Raw genomic sequence first — 14,607 nt, forward strand, 5'->3', positions numbered from 1 at the left:
AGTAAATTTGCTTTAGTATGATTGGATAAACACACACATATCCACATTTATATGTACACACATATAGATATGCATGCATTATATTGCCTGCTATTCTCCTGGGTAAATGATATTCTTATTTCTTTTTCTATATATATTAATCATTTGTATTTTGACCAAAGTGGATCCAGATGCATTGTGACATTGAATCAGGGGCATTCCCACCACCAATGTTGTCCTCCCTTCACCCCTGTTCTCAGCATGCCATCACATATTGCCTCTCCTTTGCACCCCAGGCTGCTAGTATAAGTGGTCCCTTCTGTGTCTAGCCTGTTGTAGATTGGGTATCTATTCTCTTGTTGGCTTTGTATCTCTTAGGGCAGGGGAATTCCCTTTCTAATCTCCCCAATTTTTACTGTGCCTATGCAAAAAAATAGCACAAATTAAAAATTTTTGTAAATGTTTTTGCTTGTTTTTTTATTTATTTGTTTGTTTGTTTTCTTTTCTTTGCCTTTTTTTTCTTTTTTTCCCTGTGTTTTGATTCATCTTTATTTCAGGACCATGGTTAGTGTTCAGATATTCTTATTTCTGTCTGATGAGTTTGATAACAACCAGAATCCCATAACTAAAACATATCCTAACACCTTAGATGTGTTAGTGCCAAGTAGGATATTTAACTCCATTTCCTTCGTCATTATAACTAATGCATGAACCAAAATTAAAAAGGGAAATTGAATGTTCTCATTAATTTTTAATAGGCATCTTCTCAAAATACAAATATATCAATCCTTACATTAACTGATTTTATGGAACAACTTGTTGATATATAATACAAAGTATTTTGTGGTTGGAAATTGGGTTGTATTTGGGCTTGTCCTTCAAGCACATGTTCTCTCTTAAACAAGTATAGTGCTTATCTGTTTCCTTGCTTATATCCATCCTGAAGAAATATGTTTTCTCTCTAGCATGTTCTAGCACCTCCTCTCTCCTTTGACATCTAAATAAGTTTCAATAAAAACAGTCTGGATTTTCTCCTGTTATCACCAACATTTCTTTTTTTGGGGCGGGTGGGAGGTTGTCAAACATAGCAGTACTCAGAGGAAACTCTAGGTTCTGGGCTCACGTGGTTGGTTCTGACGGAGTTTCAAAGTGCTCTGACTGTGCTCAGAGGATAATATAGGATTACATGGGTCAAACCTGTATGGACCATATACAAGGCAAACACCCTACATACTTTACTTTTCTCCAGCCCTGTTGTATTAAATATTAATCATAAAGTCTTATATGTGCATGGATGGATGGTGTTGCCTTTATCAATCCACCCGGGGGACTGCCACCCCTACAGCTTAGCAGGTCTGTGGTATCAGGGTGACAGAACAAATGACCCACGACAGTCAGATTTCAGGAGACATCCAGCTTTGTTTAGAAGCTAATAGCCATGTGCATATCAACTGATTTCTAAGCTAAATAGCCACTTTCTTGCTTCCTGTGCATCCATACTGTCTCTCATCTCTCTCCATTCTACCTCCTGCCTCTTCCTGCTGAGTCTGTCTGCTCTGTCTTCTCTGCCATCCCCCCTGAGGCAACCCCTTTGTTACCAACCACAGACCCCTCTCATCCAGGAAAGATAGACAGGAAGTTGGGGGAAGGGTTAGATAGCCCCTCACCAATATTTCTTAATCTATATTTTTCCAAAATGGAAGCTCAATAAATATCTAATGGTCATATTGGCCCTGCACCAATCATGTTATATAAAAGGTCTACTTTAATCAATATTACAAAAGCCTTCTTTAGTATAGTTGGGAAATCCTTTACTGTTCTCTAATTTCAACGAAGGACATTTGCAAAACAAAAAAGTTAAATCTTTCTAAGTCTCCCAAAGTAATTTAATGCTTTACACTGACCATTGCTAACAAACCAAGATATGATGGCTTCTATTGTTTTAACAATCAAAAATATATCCTGTTTAAAATTAATGTATTTTGCAGTTTTTCTTAGAAACTATAAGCCCAGATTTAAAGCAAGCTGAAGTGCATTGACAAGAGAATAACATCTAAGAAAAGTCACAATTATTGATATATAAAAAAAAGTATTAATTCATCTCCACTAGTTCTGATGACCAGGCAATTAAATTGTTTACAAAACTATGACAGACTGAATCATGAGTCACAGTTAATGTGACAGTAAAATAGAGTGGGGAAATAAAATTACTCAAGTTTAAAGGATTAAAAAATATATGATGAATATATACATTAAATTAATAAAAACAATGTAAGAAAATAAGAAAAAACTTATTAAAATGTATTTATTCAATGTTATCTGTGACAGCTTAAATTTTTTATTTCATATTTTTATCTTTATTCAAAATTTATTTCTTCAAAGACTGAATTTTGGTAACTTGACTGTTAGTATATTTCAAACACAGTGAATTAAGACATGCACTTAAGCTTCAAAATAGTATTGTCTTGCAAATCTTCCCAGAAATCCTCTATATAATAAATTAGAATGAACACGTTGCTTTAAAAGGACCACTTTTCTTAATCATGAACATTTTTCTTTTTAACATAGGCCATTAAATATCAATTTGAAATCAATCTGAACAGTAATGTCTTCCTATCAATTTACTTATTAAAGATAAGACAAAAAATCTAACATAAAATTGGTTCTCTCTGTAAATGAAATTTTCCTACACTTTTTATTTTAGAATTTAGTGAAACTCATTAAAAGTTTTGTAATTCATGTTGTCCAAATTTTTAAGAAAAACTGTTTATAATTAGAGCTTTAAACAAATATTAAGTTAAGAAACTAGATTGAACTGGACATAAAAGAAGCAGGACACTTTAAGGAACTGAACTGGAAAGACAGTCCTGTGTTATAAAGAGATAGTCTTGCAAGCAGCCAAGCAAAGTTCAATTCCAGCACCCCTTAAACTGAATAGAAGTGACCTCTGGGCACAGAATCAGGAATAATGCCCTGAACGCTGCCATGTGTGGCCATAAAGCCATAAAAACAAACACAAAATTATATAAAAGAAAACTACACAAATAACATTCCCAAGGTTCTATATAAAATAAAGTATAAATATTCCAATATTCACTAAAATGATTGGGTTCTTTTTATTTTATAATGCTATAAATAAGAATGCTTTGTTTATTCATAAACTGTGTGGTGCACAGCATTCTCAAACACATTGCCATTTCATCTGCTATAAGAAAAAAATATGAAATTAAGATTGTAAGGATTCTCCTTGGGAAAATTAGATTAAAGATGCCCTGATAAATGTATTAAGATTTGTTATGAATTTTATATTATAATAAAACAATACGAGATCATTTTTATTCTAAATAGAACATTCATTTTTATTTTTGAATTTTTTTTTAATATTTTATTTAAATAAAAATTTTATATTTTAGTTTATGTAATTAAAAACAATAGTTCAGCTACTTTTACAATAATATAGCAGTTATATAACTATGCATCGTTAACTTAAATCTTAAACATTTCTATCACATATTACCTTATATATTATGATTTTTCTAATCAAGGAATCTCTAAAACAATAAATTGTGTGCATTGTTATGTGACTTTTCAAATAACTTTAATTCAAATTATGAAAATACATATGGAATATGCAATATGCATCTTTGATTTTAGAACCAATCAGGTTAATCTTAATTTTACTTTTTTAACTCTAAATATATGAAATAATAGTCAATCTTTATCTCTTTATGACAGAAAATCAAATATCTTTGCCCAAAATCCTTTAAGATTTTGCATCTGAAGCTTCACTAAGCTATTATGTATCTATAAAAAACAGAATCAGTGTATAAACAGCATGTATAATATTACACAACATTGCGGAACTTGATGGCTTTATTTGTGCTTCCAGGACCCCAAACTATCTCTTTCAATGTCTTTCTGACTCTGAAATTCTGTCCCATCTACCCATGTGCTTCCATCTCACTCACATGAGATTTGGGGATATCAGTGGATCTCCCCATCTTTTAAGTTGAAAATATAAATATTATGGAAGAGACCATGAAAGAAACCACAATTCAGATGGTTTTCATGTGAACCGTGTCACCCCATATGATCCAAATAGAACTGCGCATTTGACTTTTTTAGTCATGATTATGCCCATTAGACTGAGAACCCTTTACAGAATGGAGGTGGCAATGAAGCATTCTGGACCCTCAGGATGCTGAGAAGAAAGGATAGTTGTAGACTAATCTGGCCAGAAGATTAGGGAGCTGTCACTCTGACCCTGAAGCTTGACTTGATTCTTTTCATGTTCTTTCCATTAGCCAATTAAAGTAATATTTTGCAAAGATACCAAATTTGGATAATGAAAGATAATGTGGATTAAAATACGCTTTAAGTGTGTCTGTATCCTGTCCCACATACCAAGAAAGACATAGAAGTTTCTTGGTCCATTCTTTTAGTTCACAAGCTTTATGTCTTAATGAATGCAGCCAGTCTCTAATAAAGAGGAAAATAGAAACCACAGAGAAGAGGAGAGATTGAAAAATGGTCCTGGGACAGAACTACAAGTGAGGATAGTAACATGTGGTCATGTGAAAGAGAATTTGGCAAACGCAGCTAAGAGCTGGAGGCCTATGAGGAAATAATTACCTGTTGTTTAAACCACCATTCTGTGCTATTTTTTGTAGCAAACACACACACACAACTCATATACATACACACACATGACCACTAAACATAGTATGTAAGAATTTAAATAAAGAATAATTCTAAAACTCAACATCCCAAAAAGGCTCTCATTTAAATTTTCACATGGAGAATTATCTGAAATATTTTTAGACCTTCTGTATCCTCCTGGTAATCAATTCTCTCATACATGAGAGATTATTAATCAGATTAAGGTCTAAAGATAAATGAATCTTTAGCTATGTGGATCTCTTATCTATTGTTTCTTTTATTAATATGCTACTATCTTACAAGACAAGCACTATTATTACTGTTATAGGATAGTGAGGATATTGGATTTCTTAAGCAAAATGATATAAAATATTACCAGAATAAATAAAATAGGAAGAGTTACTTGAACTGTACTGTAAAACAGAAGATAAATGATGGCATATGCTTATAAACGTTCAGAAGACTGAAGTGTATTTTTTTATGCAAAAGTACTGAGCTTGATCCCAATATATATGTGGTCTCTAGAGTAACATTTGGTATGACCATATTAGGAAAAATAAAATATATATAAATGTATTTACAAAACTCAGGACATATATGTTTTATATTACTCAGTGAAACTATAAGCACAAACATTTGCTCCAGGTTAAATGTGTGTGAAGATACCCTTATTAGGAAATACTAATAACAGTACTAAGTTTTCATGATCAAATTTGTAGAAAATGCAGGAGCATTCTCCAGCATTTTATATGACTTCCATTTTTTTTTTCATTTTTTTGGTTATTGGGTCACACGCAGAAGCAATCAGGGGTTACTTCCTGGCTCTGCACTCAGAAATTGCTCGTGGCTCGGGGGACCATATGGGATGCCTGGAATTGAACCGTGTCCATCCTGAGACAGCTGCATGCAAGGCAAACTCTCAAGTGCTGTGCTACCAACTCTGGCCCCACTTTCATGGATTTTTTGAAAATCTTTTTAGAGGGATAAAAGCCATATTTACTTGCTGCTTCTGATTAATCAGAAAAATTCAGCACATTTAATTTTTGCATTTTTGTGCAATCCCCATAGCACTGAACTTATAGCTTAAATTCTTTTAGTGATTGACAGGTTTAATAATTTTCATCTATATAGTAAGTGGTTTATGCTTTATATGAAAATACTCATCTGGATTTGAAAAAGGGCTAAGTAAGAAAGATATTTAAAGACAAATATACGTGTAAAGCTCCACCTTTAAGATTTTGTTTTTGTTTGTTTGGGGAGCTACATCCATTGGTGCTTAGCGGTTACTCTGAGATCTACACTTCTACAATCACTCCTGGCAAACTAATAACACTAAAATATTCTGAGAATCAAACTAAAATAAGTAGCAAGTAAGGTTGTCTTTAACCCTCCTATTCATAAATACTCCATTATTAATCATTTAATGAATGACAAATATCTTACACAATATCTTAGAAATGGGGGGCTGGAGTGGTAAGGCATCTGCCTTGCTGGTGTTAGCCTAGGACAGACCACTGTCCCATGTCGAGGTGTTCCAGATTGTCCCCCAAGTCAGGAGCAATTTCTGAGCACATAATCAGGAGTAAACCCTGTGAGTCACTAGGTGTGGCCCCCCAAAATGAACAAACAAAAAATAATCTTAAAGATGGCTGTTAAAACACTTATCCACTGAATAAGATTCAAGTATATATTTATAGCAGATTGGGGTTTAATCTGTATTTGCTTTTTAGTTATTTAGTCTTTTTATTGAAAAATGATCAGAACATACAATTCCATATAGTCAAAATTCTTTTCATATGACCATTATTTGGACATAGATGTTTTGATTATATTTAATTTTAATTTTAACATTAAACTATTTGAGCCCAATTTTTTCTCATCTGTATTTCCTGATTTTCTCCTAAATGTTCTATACCAAGTCTTTCTTGGGTCAAGGTAATGCAGACAAAATTCATAAATAGTAGAGATTTTAAAACTTGTTTCCAACAATTTGAAGACCATTGCTTAGTTTTTGGTTCTGAAATACCTATCACATACATTTTTATAAGAGAACTTTTGTTATTATTTTCTCTTGATAACCAAGATGATAGTTTGTGTCAGAATGCCAAATTTGCTGAGGTATATAAACACGTTACAATGAGAGCCTTTTTTTTTAATTTTTTTATTTTTTTATATTTATATTTATATTTATATTTAATCAATTATTTTTCCTATTGTTTTGATACATGTAATTATTATTTTATATTTTTATCTTCAATAACTAATTTTATTTTAAGCATCCATTTTACATAGGTTAGAAGTTGGTTACCTTCTGGGGCCGGCGAGGTGGCGCTAGAGGTAAGGTTTCTCTGCCTTGCAAGCGCTAGCCAAGGAAGGACCGTGTTTCGATCCCCCAGAGTCCCATATGGCCCCCCAAGCCAGGGGCAATTTCTGAGCGCTTAGCCAGGAGTAACCCCTGAGCATCAAACAGGTGTGGCCCGAAAAACCAAAAAAAAAAAAAAAGTTGGTTACCTTCTGTAGGCACCAGTTAAAATCATTTGCATTGATTCCTTTAATTAAAAAAGCAATACCTCTAGCCTAATTACTTGTTATTTTTAAAAATAATGATAAAGATGTTTAAATTTCCTTATGTAAAAAAGTAATTAACTCATAATTATCTCTAAAATTTATAAAACTATTTTAGAATAATGTAATTATAATTATATATTTACTTTGCAAAATTTTCATACTGTACATTAAATATAATTATTTTAGTGTAGTTATTCCTTTTTTTTTTTTTTTTTTTTGGTTTTTCGGACCACACCCGTTTGATGCTCAGGGGTTACTCCTGGCTAAGCACTCAGAAATTGCCCCTGGCTTGGGGAGACCATATGGGATGCCGGGGGATGGAACATGGAACCGCTGTCATTCCTTGGCTAGCGCTTGCGAGGCAGACACCTTACCTCTAGCACCACTAGTGTAGTTATTCCTATCTCAAAGACAGACGGGGTAGGAGAGGAAGGAAATGAGAGGCATTGATGTCAGGAAGGTTGCACTGGCGAAAGGGGGTTTACTTCTTATGACTAAAATTCAACTACAAACATGTTTGTAACCATAATGCTTAAAGACATAATTATTAAAAACATAAAAAAAATAAATAGAATTAATAGAATTATTACTAAAAATTTCAAACCACATAAAATACAAAGAAATTAGAACAGACTAATCATATATTATCAATAATTTAGGTTACTCATAATGTTCTTAGTTCTTATGAAAAATACTATCAGAAACTAATTAATCCTAGTAGAATTTTCTACTAAAAGGTCATTTGAAAAGACCCATACATAGACCTGAATTCTGAGAAAATTCTAACTAAATAAAATTTTAATTCATAACATGCTGACTCCCATATAATCTAGCTTCTGAAATATTTTTTTAAGTTGTTTGATTACTTGGAAGAAGTTTCCAAATCTTCTCATAGAGATCTCCCTAAGAAGATTTTAAATCTTTCCTTGTTCAAACAATGTGAAAAAGGAAAATCTAACCGAAAACAAAATTGCAATGCTAAAACTGGTTCAAAGGTGACCACTTTTAACTAACTACTTATATTTGTGAATTTATCATTGCTACTATGTTTACAATAGAAATAGTTTAGTCACTTAGGTTGTTGGAACATTTTTCATCTCTTTTAGATTCCCTTAGTTGCTAATCCGATTATGTAGCTACTGAAGTTGGCAGATATAAATGTAGCACGACTCAAACCTTAAGAGCTCTTTCTTGTTAAGTGGCATTGATGGAGGAGTAAACAATTATGTCTTTACTTACTGATCCATTTAAGTACTCTAGGTATATTTAAGTACTGATAGCTACCAATTTAGTTTTCTTAATATATTTTACACTTTTAGTACTAACATATTTTAATTGGCAACACTGTCAGAGAGATTATACATCATAATTCTATATGATGAGAATGTAATAGCATTTACCTGTAGACTTCACAGAACTCAGATATGTAGTAAAGTACACTATTCTTAGATACTGGTTTAATTAAAATATTACATCTGATGGTTATTTAAAAACCAAATAGCAGAAACTAGTAATCCTACTTAATGTCATTTCTTGTACTCTAGGTTAAATATTAAACATGAGTCAGTCATAAAGATCATTGATCTAAAGAGAAAAATATTTAGTGCATCTAATTTACATTCCACTGCTGTGTCTATACTATTTTTCCTCAGAGGTGGGTGTGGATTTTGGAATCACCTCTCAGAAATCAGGTCATTTGTCACAGGTAGATCCAACTAATGTTACAGACAGCACAAAATATATAACATGCAAGACAGAGACGAGCTAAGAGTGAGGGTGTAAAGTCCCAAATATGAGATTGCTGAATGAATCAAGACCACTCAGATTGGTGCCAATAGTGTCTTTTGCACAGAAATCTCTTGTAGTTGACCACATCTCACTGGCTATTGATTTTTCCCTGACTAGTACTAGAAAATATTAAAAAATTATTGTTAAATAAACTGAAAACAACAAGGAAAGGAGAGTTTCTCTTCAGTAACATTTAAAATAATCTATAGACATTCTCATTTCGACAGCACATATACTAAAATTGGAACAATACAGAGAAGATTAGCATGGCCCCTGAACAAGGATGACATGCAAATTCATGAAGCATTCCATATTTTTTAGAAAAAATATAATCTATAGAAGAATATTATGGACATGTTTTGCTTTATCATTATATCTCTAAGCTCATGATAGTAGTAAGATGTTGATTACTAGGTTGGACTCTTATAAATAGAGAAATGAAAAGACAAGTTGTACAAACAAAATAGATATTCAGGTAAATGGAGTTGTATGGACTGAAAGATATGTAATCTCAAATGTACTCATCTTTAATTTTATGATCAGGAGTTATGAAATTGGAATGATTTATTTCTTTCTCCTAAGATGAATGTTCTTTAAAAATAAATCATTCACAGAGCTTTTAAAACATGTCTAGTCAGCATAGGGATAAAAATATGCCGTTTAATATGAGATCATTTTGGAAATTACTGAATTTGTGATTTAAATGTCATGTTAGTTTCTTCTAAAATTAATTATAGAGATCAAATTACTTGTTAAACAAATAGCAAGCATAAATGGCTGTTAATAAGTGCTAAAGTCTCAGCTATTCATGACATCATGTAACCATAACAGCAAAATTATGAGCACATTAAAGGAATACTAACATTGATTCTTAAAAGTACCCAGTGAAATAAAAGCACTATATGAGGTCCATCACCATTTTAAAAATTAAAAACTCTCCATTAATAGTTGATAATTAAGCTTTAATTTCCACATAAACTTATTTAAATGATTTCCTGACATGATTTTACCTGACACTTTTAGAATTTTTGAGTAAAATTTTCTCAGTCAAATGGAATAGAGTAATAGAACAGTAGATAGTTTGCCTCATACAGGGTTGACCCAAGTTCAATTCCAAACACACCAAAAGGAATCATTCATGAATATAAAGCCAAGAATGAAGCCTAGCACCACAGGTTATAAAGGACATGTTTCATCAACCAAATCTCATATACATCTGAACCTTCCTTACCTGTTACTATGAGCATCTAATTTTAATAAAGTTAAAATTTCCTCTTAGATTTAATTCGTAGCACTTGTATGTAAATATACAAACATGATAATCAAGCATATTTCTATAGGTAAGATACACATTAATGGGGAGGCAACATTATTTCCAAGCTTCATGATGACCTCAGTATTTGAATCAATAAAATGTGATAAAGCCCCCAACTCCTACCCTCCACAGGAGGGTTGGGTGTAGGGAGCAGGCTAATGAACTTCCGGCTTCCAGCCCATTAAGGAACTCTTTCCTCTTCTGGGAGTGGAAGTCTTCACCAGCATGGGGAATAATAGCAAGGTTCCATGACAAAAGCCTTTTTACCAAGCTTAAGCAGGGGCTACAGGGCTCAACCTGCCCCCAACAGCCTTTCCTCTCCTTCCTCCCAGACTCGGCTATCCCTGGGCACTCGCCCAGGGGGCCAGCGAGGTGGTTGCCAGAGAGGATTTTAAAGTGGACCTCAGGCTTTCCTTAACCCCCACCCTGCACAAGAAGGGTGGGTGTGGGGAAGTATCAGGCAACTTTCCTTCCCACCAGTGTCCATTGTCAAATAGCGCAGGGGCATTCCAGCTAGTAAAGTATAAATAGTTTAATAAAATATCATAGGGTTCAATCTAAGTTTAATATACATAATGTCAATGGGGTATACTTTCCTTCCCCCACTGCTCACCACCTTACAAGCTTATTTCTAGTTCTTTACTCCCTCAACCCCACTTCCTATTCCCCACATTTAGCCCTTTTTATCCTTCGTTCTTGGCTCCTCCTGAAACAGATTATTATCCCCACTCAAGCCAGCTGCCAACCAGCTCCCAATATGAAAAAATAAACTCAGCATGAGAAGAAACCAATAGTCTGTTCCTATTTATCTATTCTCAGCAGCCTCCTATTCTCATATCCACAGATACTGTGTACTGACATTTCCTGATATGGGACTTTAGGGAGTCGTTTTGCAGATTCCAGAAGGCCTAATCACAAACCAAAGTAGTGTCCGGGATTCAACACCCTCCCCCAAACTATTTCTTTTTTTTTTTTTTTTTTTTTTTTTTTGGGTTTTTCGGTCACACCCGGCAGTGCTCAGGGGTTACTCCTGGCTGTCTGCTCAGAAATAGCTCCTGGCAGGCACGGGGGACCATATGGGACACCGGGATTCGAACCAACCACCTTTGGTCCTGGATCGGCTGTTTGCAAGGCAAACGCCGCTGTGCTATCTCTCCGGGCCCACCCCCAAACTATTTCTAAAGACATAAAAAGGACATGTATATCTCCTTTGTATATCTTAGATGTATTCCCTTAACAGCTATAACTCTTTTTGAATATCCTCTCATATAGTGACAATTTTGCCCACAAAATAAATGTGCTAATGTCAAAAAGGTGAAGGGTTTTATTTGTCTTCTAAGGTAGGATAAATTATATTGTGAAGGAGGACATGAGAAAGAAGTGGCACTCTAGGCCTGAATCATATACTTTTTCTCCTTAAATTTATTTTTGAAGAGTGCTCCTGGGGTCAGCATCGAAATTTTGCTTTCTTTGTGAGAATTTGGCTGTGCTCCCTGAGAATCATTGCAGGTTTAACCTCAGGCTATGTTGCAGTAGGGTAGCCTTCTACAATCCCACTTTGTGAGAGGAGAGTGAAGTTTAGGGAAATGACAAGATACATATCTGAGCATTGGATTCCAACTTTGAAAGAATCTGAACTCTCTCCTAACCTATATACGTTCCAGAAAATCACGAATTCTCACCCATTGTTATCTGGTACAATTAATAATCTCCTGTTAGAAGGAAAGATAAGTGATTTAAGATGGGTGCTTTCTAGCTATAGTTTTTTTTTTTTAACTAACAATACTGTACACCATAGTTAGATAAAGTAGAATTGTGGAAACTACCTTTGCAGAGGGATGAAACATGTAGAAAGAATCACTCACCAGTAAGTTTGATTTGTTAAAGTGCAGCGTGAGTCAGTGGTACAAGACTGCATGATCCCTTATGATCCCTTGCATGTATGAGTTTAATAACCCTTGGGTTTAATATCTAGCCATGCACAAAATGAGGAAAAAATGGCAATAGCACCAGTATACATATATTCTTGGTCACAAAACATCTGTCCAAGTCTAAATTCTTAGAGTGGGAAGAACTGAAAGAGAAACTAGCTCCAATTTTCCCATGAATACCCTTTGCACCAGTTCTTTCTCTAATAGAAACTTTAGTCACGGAAGTAGCCAACATGATTTCTGGCCTGTTCTGGGTAGCCAAGGAATTTCATAAATCCAGATGACTACACAAACTGAAAGTGTAAGACCTTGTAACTCTGTGGTACTTGAGCACTCCCTGGAAGACCATTAATGTGAAGAGTGAGGTAATTAAAGCTGTGGGTCCATGACCAAAGGTTAAATTCTCCTAAGCTCTGAGAATTATTAATGAGCAGCTGGGCAATTGAATGTGTAACGCTGAGACAAGAAGTAAAGGGAACCAGAAAAATAGGAGATTAGCATTGCCAAAGAGATTAGATTGCCAGGAGATTTATCACCTGATTTGCACCTTGATGCATTCAGTATATAAGGTAATAATAAAACAAGTGGCAGACAGCACAAAATATTGTGAACACTCATAAAAATTGAAAATAATAATAAAAAGTAGCAGTGCAATTGATCTATGTCGTCATCACAGACATGGTGTTTATAACTGGGTATGAAGCACTTCACTCACAATAATCAAAGAATAGAGTTTTATTCTTTATAGAACTGAGCTGAAAAATTTTAACCAGGCAATGAGATGGCACTAGACCAATTTCTACATATGTGATGAAAACTTATTCTCATATTTTGGATTGTAGGTTGAGTGTTGGTGACAGGCCAAATCTTTTGGAATGAGTTTAATTTCATATTGGAGGAACTGGTCATTTTTCTTTGGGAATTTTTTTAAAAAATTTTAAGAAATATGAATTATGACAAAGAAGAACTAAAAAGCATGTGGTTGAGTTAGAGTAGAAAGGCACAGTGATGACATAATAGGTAGGTTTAGTGATTTTCCTATATAAATGGTGGCTTTGATTCATATGTTACTGAAGAATAAATCTAATGTTTACGTGCAGCCATTATGAAAGACAATTTTACTCAGTTTACCCAACATGGTGGTGAGGTATATTTCTACAATCACTACATATCCCACAACACTGTTCAATATATGTCTCATGTAAGTATTCCACATATGTATATATACATGCAGAGGTTATTTTGGATTATATTTGGGGGCTGAGAAAGCTTAATTACTCCTTTATATGTGCTCAGGGATCACTTTTGGCAGTGTACAGGATATCATATATGGTGCCATATTTAGAACCTGCATTGACTATGTGTAAGACAAGCACATATTCTATATTAGGAAAATTGATATTTTAAGTGTGTATATATGTGTATGAATGTGAGTGTGTGCAAGTGCATCTGTTGTCATGTAGGGGAAGGTTAAAATTATCAATGACCAGGAATTATGATACTTAGAACAGATATTTGGAGTAACTCACCATTTTTTTCTATATCCCATAAGGTGAGGGAAATACAAAGAAACAACAGCTCTCTTTGAATGTCACATTCAACCATAATACTTTTTTTTAATATAAGAATGAAAATACATGTAAAAATCATGAAAGAATTCTTTGCAAACCCTGCTTCAGGATTAGATAAGAGGATTAAGATCAAAGGAACCTCAGGCTTCCTTTCTCCAGTCCCTTTGAAATGGCAATAAAGACATCCAGAGGCCCAATTTCATAAAAAAAAAAAAAAAAAGCCAAGCAGTGAGCCAAGGGCACAGATCCTGTAAGAAACCCTGAATCAGGTTCGAACTCGAGATATATATGGGTGGATGGAGATTGGTATTGATGCCTGTATCTGTCTTGTTCTCTCTTCACCTCTCTATCTCAGCTTGTATAAATATTCTAGAACAATGTCAGAAAAGGTGATGGACTTGGTGGAAATTCAACTTTCTGACTGTAATATACCTATAGAATTTTTAAAGATAGGAAAATATAAGGTTGTTTTCTGGAATATGTTGAAGGGTGCTGATGGGAGAAGGCCAAGTATGCTTTGCTATAGTATCTCAGGAACATTTTTTTAAAATAGCAAGTTTCATTATATATCATTGTAATTGTATCATTTTTGTATATTTAATAAAAATTTTGAAAAATTTATAGTATAGGAGTTAAGGTTATTTTTTGCATGGGCCAACCTAAGTTTAAAACCTTACACCATATATAGTCTACTGACAGCCATCAAAAGTGATCCATGAGAACAGAACAAGGAGAATTTTGTGTTTCGCCAATTTTCTCCAAAAAAGAAAAAACATGAAAATTTCCACCTAAAATG

At 33.9% G+C, this 14,607-nt stretch overlaps 1 non-coding gene across 1 annotated transcript; it reads left to right on the forward strand.

Annotated features, from left to right (window-relative positions):
• Positions 1–9,205: 9,205 nt before the first annotated feature.
• Positions 9,206–9,312, forward strand: LOC126005764 (U6 spliceosomal RNA). Its single transcript, XR_007494799.1, has one exon. It is a non-coding gene; the product is annotated as a U6 spliceosomal RNA (small nuclear RNA).
• Positions 9,313–14,607: the final 5,295 nt, after the last annotated feature.

Source organism: Suncus etruscus, chromosome 3, assembly GCF_024139225.1.
Source record: "Suncus etruscus isolate mSunEtr1 chromosome 3, mSunEtr1.pri.cur, whole genome shotgun sequence".
NCBI classification, from domain to species: Eukaryota; Metazoa; Chordata; class Mammalia; order Eulipotyphla; family Soricidae; genus Suncus; species Suncus etruscus.